The sequence below is a fragment of the Saccopteryx bilineata genome, chromosome 2 (genome assembly GCF_036850765.1).
Source record: "Saccopteryx bilineata isolate mSacBil1 chromosome 2, mSacBil1_pri_phased_curated, whole genome shotgun sequence".
NCBI classification, from domain to species: domain Eukaryota; kingdom Metazoa; phylum Chordata; class Mammalia; order Chiroptera; family Emballonuridae; genus Saccopteryx; species Saccopteryx bilineata.
Window position 1 is genome coordinate 295,505,583 of NC_089491.1, and position 6,509 is coordinate 295,512,091.

Here is a 6,509-nt window from a genome sequence, read left to right on the forward strand (position 1 = left end):
TGGCCTGGAAATTAAACCTCTTGCCCCATGGAAGGCTCCTAGAACAGGACCTGACACCCAGCAAGCACCCTAAACATCAGCTCTTGTTTACAATCTGTTGTAACTCTTACCTCTGAGCTCATGGTAGTGAGCTCAGTGAGATGCATACCCAGCACGCCCGGGGCTGCACCTTGACTCTTGGAAAGGACACATAAATGGCGACTGCTTCATGATCAGCATAGCCTGGGACGAGAACTGTTTGATGCCAGCAGTCCATTTTTTTACACGTTTGGAGGCACAAGGCTCCCCAAAGACTCTAGCCCTCCAGATAAACTTCTTCCCAGAACTCTTGGCCTCTGCTAAAGACTTCTTTACAGGGGATTTATCTCACCCGTCCCCCTGTTTTTTTTTCCCTCTTAGCTGCACGTTCCTTATCACCCTGCTTTATTCTTCGCTCTCCACTTCCCTCTATTATCTCTCCCGTCGCCCACAATGGCTTCCACTTTGCATACAGCCACTGCGTTCTGGCTCCTGCTCCCCTGTGACTTTCTTCCCTTTGTCTCCACACTCCCGAGTCTGATACATGCATCGTAGGAAGGTCAGGCTTACCTCTCAGATACGCATTTTATCTTCTGCGGTTGCAAAAACAATTATTGCTTGCTTCTCCGTACTTTCCTTCTCTGCTAACTTTTTCCCTTTCTCCCTATAACTTCATCTTTTTTTTTTTTTTCTGAAAATCACCAGCGGTTTGTTTTCACCTTTTTTTGTCCTAAATACCAACTTAATGATCATTTCTGCAGAATGTACATTGACATAAGGGACCAGATAATCCTTTTCAATTTTCTTTCATATGTCTTGGGGAAAATTCATATGCATCTCTGGCCTGGCCCCATCCCCTTCTTTTGTGACCCATCCTGACAAAGAACCACTTTCATGATGGCAGCAACATCTCTCAGCCTGTCAATAAATCACTCTAGTGGCTTCTCAGCGACTAGTTCCTTCACAGACCTTGAGTGCCATTCACACGGAAAACATTTCTCATTATTTATCTTAAGCTTCTTGGAAACCCACACATTGTCCTGCTTTGCTTTACTTCTCAATATGGACCCCCTCCACCTGCAAATGGGAAGCCGTGCAGTCAGAACCATAGCTGACACTCAGAGCTTTCTCTCTCTTACCTCTGAGGACTTGCACATTCTTGACTTCCTCCCTGTACCTTGTCTCAGGAGGCAGATTTTGCTAATTAGTATTTGCAGGAGGAATATCCTGACTTATGAGGTTTAAGCAGGACTCACAATATCAGCTACAGCTACAGTGAATTCTTGACTATGCAGGTGCAAATTTTGTGGGTGGTCTATTAGTCCCAGGCTAGCCTCCCCTGATGCTTAGCAAATGGTCCATCTGCTTCCTCACACTCCCACCCTCCTGGCAGTTAGGTGGGGGTCACATGAAACAGGCTGTCAATGAACTATAGGTGTAAGTGATGTGCCCCAATTTCAGGCCAAAGCCAAAGAAATTCTCCAGCTCTTCTTTCACTTGCCCAGTGGCGAGGAGGCCTGGTATTGAGATGGTGGAGCCACAAGATTGACGCACCCTGGGGTTTCTGGACCCCTGCTGAGAGCTAAGCCCCTGAGCTTGTTGGTAGCACATCATAACCTAACCTGTTTTAATATTCTAACCTCCTATGCTACAGGACCAAGGTTGCCCCTTCTACGCAAACTTCAATATGTTCTGAAAACCTACATTAATTTTAATATTGCCTCTTACATGACATAAATGGAAACTATCAGTTACCAAGACACAAACATAATGTGTGCCAATCTCACAATCTAGATAGGTAAATACATCCATAGATATAGATATATATTATGCTAAAGCACTGCAGAGGGGACTAGGAGGAAAAAGGTTTTAGTTCTTAGGTTCTTAAACAATTGCAATGGTAATTATTTGGTAGAGCAAGAGAGGAAATATACAGGCTGTCCCTCAAGTAAGATCAAGATGAATTCCAGAATTAGAGATTTGCTAAGCCACTCAATACCAGTGTCACCATCAGGAGAGAAATCCCACTCCTAAGAAACGCAGTTTGACCCTGGCCAGTTGGTTCAGTTGATAGAGCATCAGCCCAGTGTGCTGATGCCCGGGTTTGATCTCTGGTCAGCGCACACAAGAGAAGCGACCACCTGCTTCTCTCCCCCTCCCTCTCCCCATTCTCTTTCTCTTCCCCTCTCACAGCCAGTGGCTCAGTTGGTTAGAGTGTCAGCCCTGGACACTGGTTGGTCTGAGCATTGGCCTCAGACCCTAAAAATAACTTGGTTGACTCAAGTCTCGGCCCCAAACAGGGGTTGCCAGGTAGATCCTGGCTGGGGCACATGGAGAGTCTGTCTCATTACCTCCTCTCCTCTCACTTGAAAAAAGAAAGAAAAAAAACATAGTTATGTGATCTACAAGCAGATATTTCTTTATTAGGCAGATAATGCCCTTTGCCTTTTGAAAAATATGTTTCCAAACAACAATTACAAAATCTCAAACTAAACTTTTAGAAAAACGATGGATAATTTTTGTCAGTAGAGTATGAAATATGAAATGGAGTCTGTACATACTGTTTAAGGCTTACAGTTATAAGAAAAGTCCCAGGTATGTACTGTCCATCAAAGGGAATATATTATAGTCAATAACACAATAATTATGTACAATGATAAATAGTACTTATTAAGGTGATCACTTGTTAAATGACTATGTTGTACACCTGAAACTAATATAATATTGTATGTCAACTAAAATTAAAAATAATTTTTAAAAAATACATCAAAAGAACATATCATAAAGAAAAAATGGGTATATACAATTTTTTTTTCTCTTCTGTATACTTTATTTTTTTTTAATAAATTTTTATTAATAGTAATGGGATGACATTAATAAATCAGGGTACATATATTCAAAGAAAACATGTCTAGGTTATTTTGTCATCAAATTATGTTGCAAACCCCTCGCCCAAAGTCAGATTGTCCTCCGTCACCCTCCATCTAGTTCTCTGTGCCCCTCCCCCTCCCCCTAACTCTCTCCCTCCCTCCCTCCCATGTCCTCCCTCCCCCCCCACCCTTGGTAACCACCACACTCTTGTCCATGTCTCTTAGTCTCATTTTTATGTTCCACCAATGTATGGAATCATGTAGTTCTTGTTTTTTTCTGATTTACTTATTTCACTCCTTATAATGTTATCAAGATCCCACCATTTTGCTGTAAATGATCTGATGTCATCATTTCTTATGGCTGAGTAGTATTCCATAGTGTATATGTGCCACATCTTCTTTATCCAGTCTTCTATTGAAGGGCTTTTTGGTTGTTTCCATGTCTTGGCCACTGTGAACAGTGCTGCAATGAACATGGGGCTACATGTGTCTTCACGTATCAATGTTTCTGAGGTTTTGGGGTATATACCCAGTAGAGGGATTGCTGGGTCATAGGGTATATACAAATTTAAAATTGAAATTTTTATCTAATAAAGTAAAAAGATGAGTCACAAATTGGAAAAAAGGTATTTGCCAGCATGCAATTAGCAAGGGGTTCACATTTAAAATATATAAAGAACTCTTTAAGTAAAGACAAGACCACAAAAAGTAGAAAAGTAGTCAAGGGATATGAACTGGAAATTCACAGATGTGGAAGCCAACCATCTAAAACCATAGGAAGTGTGTCCAACCTATCCAATAAGCAGTTATCCACCAACCCTGGATTTTTAGCTAAACTCTGGTCATCATACTTAGCAAACAGGACATTATCCCCAAGGTAGAGATTTACCTTGAGGTCAAAGAAAAGGGGCTTGGGTTGCTGTGGCTGAAGCAATACCCACAGAAGCCAGACCAGGCCTCAAAACATTGACCCAGAGTTTCTTAAGAAAGCCTGGGTTTCACTGAGAAAGCAACCTACTCAAAGAAGCACTTGTCCCCATGGCCCATTTGCTTTGAGTGATCCCTAAGCATCAGACGTATGTGTGAAGACTCCTTGCAACAGATACCTTCAAGAAGACTTCACTGCAATTGGGGTAGCTCGGGAAACTTGGTGAAACTTCCCGAAATATTTCATGCTGCTGTCAAAGACCATGCTGCTGGACTCGTGCCCAGGGTTCTTCTCATCACCATGGACAGACTGCAGTAGTTCATGCCTGGTATCGTAGGAATGAGCTACAACTGCTGGGAAAATGTATGCTGAAAAAACTTTGCATGTTTTAATGTTAGCAGTCACTTATTAGAAATAAGATTTATTAGTCCTTTGGCAAGGTGTTATGCTGGCAGCTTTAAATGTGGATAAAAGTGTTAGGAAGCCAATGAAAATTAACTTTCAACTCCAACTCTATCAGTGGCCAACCCTTCCCTAGACAGCTCAGCACAGCGGCAAAGAATGAACTCCGATGGATTTGCAGCAAGTTGCATAACCGCCCTGGGCCTCAGTGTCCTCATCTGCAAACGTGAACAGAAAAAATAGTACACTTTGGGCTTTGGGGAGGATAAGTAAGATCAGTGCTTTGCACATAATGAGTCTGTAATCAATGTCAGCACTTATCAGTAATGAGAGTAATGGATTGTCAGGTTTTCAATGGGAGTAATGGCTTTTGTCCATGGGGATGATTGCACTCCCATCTCCCAGGCTGTAGGGTGAGTGCCTGGACTGTTTCTCTATCAGTGACCCTTATTTGCCAAACCCAGTCATAGCCTCGTTCACAGATCCCCTGGTGGCCCTGAGCTTGTATTGGTCAAGGGTGTAGGGGGAGGAAGGAGAGCATATCTATGCCTGTAAAAAAAGCAGAGTTAATACTTAAAAGAGGAGGAGTTCTAGTCTCATCCTTCCCCACTTGGCTGTGTGCTATGTGCTGGTGATCTGGCTCCAACTCCTGGCAACCTTATGAAAGAGTGACACCCATAACATCCTGTCCTCAGCGGCCCTACTCAGCTCCTACAGACTCATGCCTACGGCTTCTTCTATGGAGTCAATCCATCTCATATTTGGTCTTCTTCCTTTCCTGCCATCTTCTTTTTCCCCCAGCATTACTAATGTGCTTGAAGTAAGATAGCTTCAGTTTTCGCCACTGCACCTGCCTAGTTGTCTGTTGGCTGGTGCATTCCAGTGGTGAGCTGATACCAAAGCCCAGCTTAGGAAACAGGGTTGTTCTTCATGTGGAGGATGACTCTGTGACGAAAGCATGGGAACAGCGTAGAAAAAAAAAAGAAAAGAAAAATAAAAAAGATGGCTTCAGTTTTGCCTCCAGCGATATTTCAGACTTCACTGGTTCTAGGACCCACTTGTTCTTCTCTCTGGAAGTCCAGGCTATCCCAGAGCTCTCCAACACCATAGTTCTAATTAATAATTTTTTTTCTCTCAGATAACTTTCCTATCAGTCAACTGTCCAGTGTTCACATTTGTACTGATTCATTGGAACTCCCAGTGTGTGGACAGTCTTAGCTTTGGTCTTGAATGGCACATCTTTTTTCTTGATCTTTCCTAATTCTTCCATCACTGCCCTTTCGAGTCTCGGCCTACTCTGGATTGCTAGACGGTGATCTCTACTTGCACTGATGACTGAACCAAGATAAGCAAAATATGTCACAAGTTCACTGTCTTCCTTGTCTCCGTTAAAGTTGCGTCTTTCTGTAGCTATGCACTCTGCTGCCCCTCCTTGATCTGCCCACCCTTAGAGGAGATTTGTACTCAGTCCTGCCTGAAGTTGGGGGATCAGTTAAGTGACACTCCAATGCCACAACCCTGCTTTAATTTCTTCCATACATTGTATGATTGTTCAACATGCTACCTTTTTTTTTCTTATTGTCTCCCTGCACCATATGTCTATTGTGTTCACTGCTGTACCCTCAGCATTTTAAGAGGGCCTGGTGAAGGGTAGGTGCTCAATAAATCTTGTTGAAGGAATTAAATAAAACTCAATAAGAGTAAAATCCAACCTTGCCCAAAGTCACTGTGATAGGTTGAGTTGTAACCGCCCCCAAATTCTTATGTTGAACTCCTAACCCCTAATCTGACTGTATTTGGAGATAGGACCTTTTAAGAGGTAATTCACATAAAATGAGATCCTATGGGTGGCCCTACTCCAAGATGACTGGTGTCCTTATAGGAAGAGAAGATGAGAACAAGATATGCAGAGAGGGAAGGCCACGGAAGGCCATGGAAGGAAGACAGCCATCTAAAAGCCAAGGAGAGAGACCTCAGAATGCAACAGCCCTTCTGACACCTTGATCTTAGACATCTAGCCTCCAGAACGTGAGGAAAAAAATTTTTCATCGTTTAAATTACCCAGTTTGTGGTCCTTTGCTATGGCAACCCAAAGAAACTAATAGTCACAGAGCGAGGTTTCTTTAGCGAACTAAGGTCTGGATTTTCTTAGCTTGAAGCACTCATACTTCAATACTCTCTGGAAGTAGAGTATCCTCTTTAATAGTTGGGCATATCCCCACAAGGCCCAAGAGTTTTCAGAGGACCTACTGGCCGCTTTTCCCTTCCTTTCCTGGACACACAAAGAGCAG

General features: G+C 42.8%; 1 non-coding gene across 1 annotated transcript; it reads left to right on the top strand.

The window, feature by feature from the left end:
* Positions 1–5,055: 5,055 nt before the first annotated feature.
* Positions 5,056–5,188, top strand: LOC136327460 (small nucleolar RNA SNORA65). Its single transcript, XR_010729673.1, has one exon. It is a non-coding gene; the product is annotated as a small nucleolar RNA SNORA65 (small nucleolar RNA).
* The last annotated feature ends 1,321 nt before the right edge of the window (positions 5,189–6,509 follow it).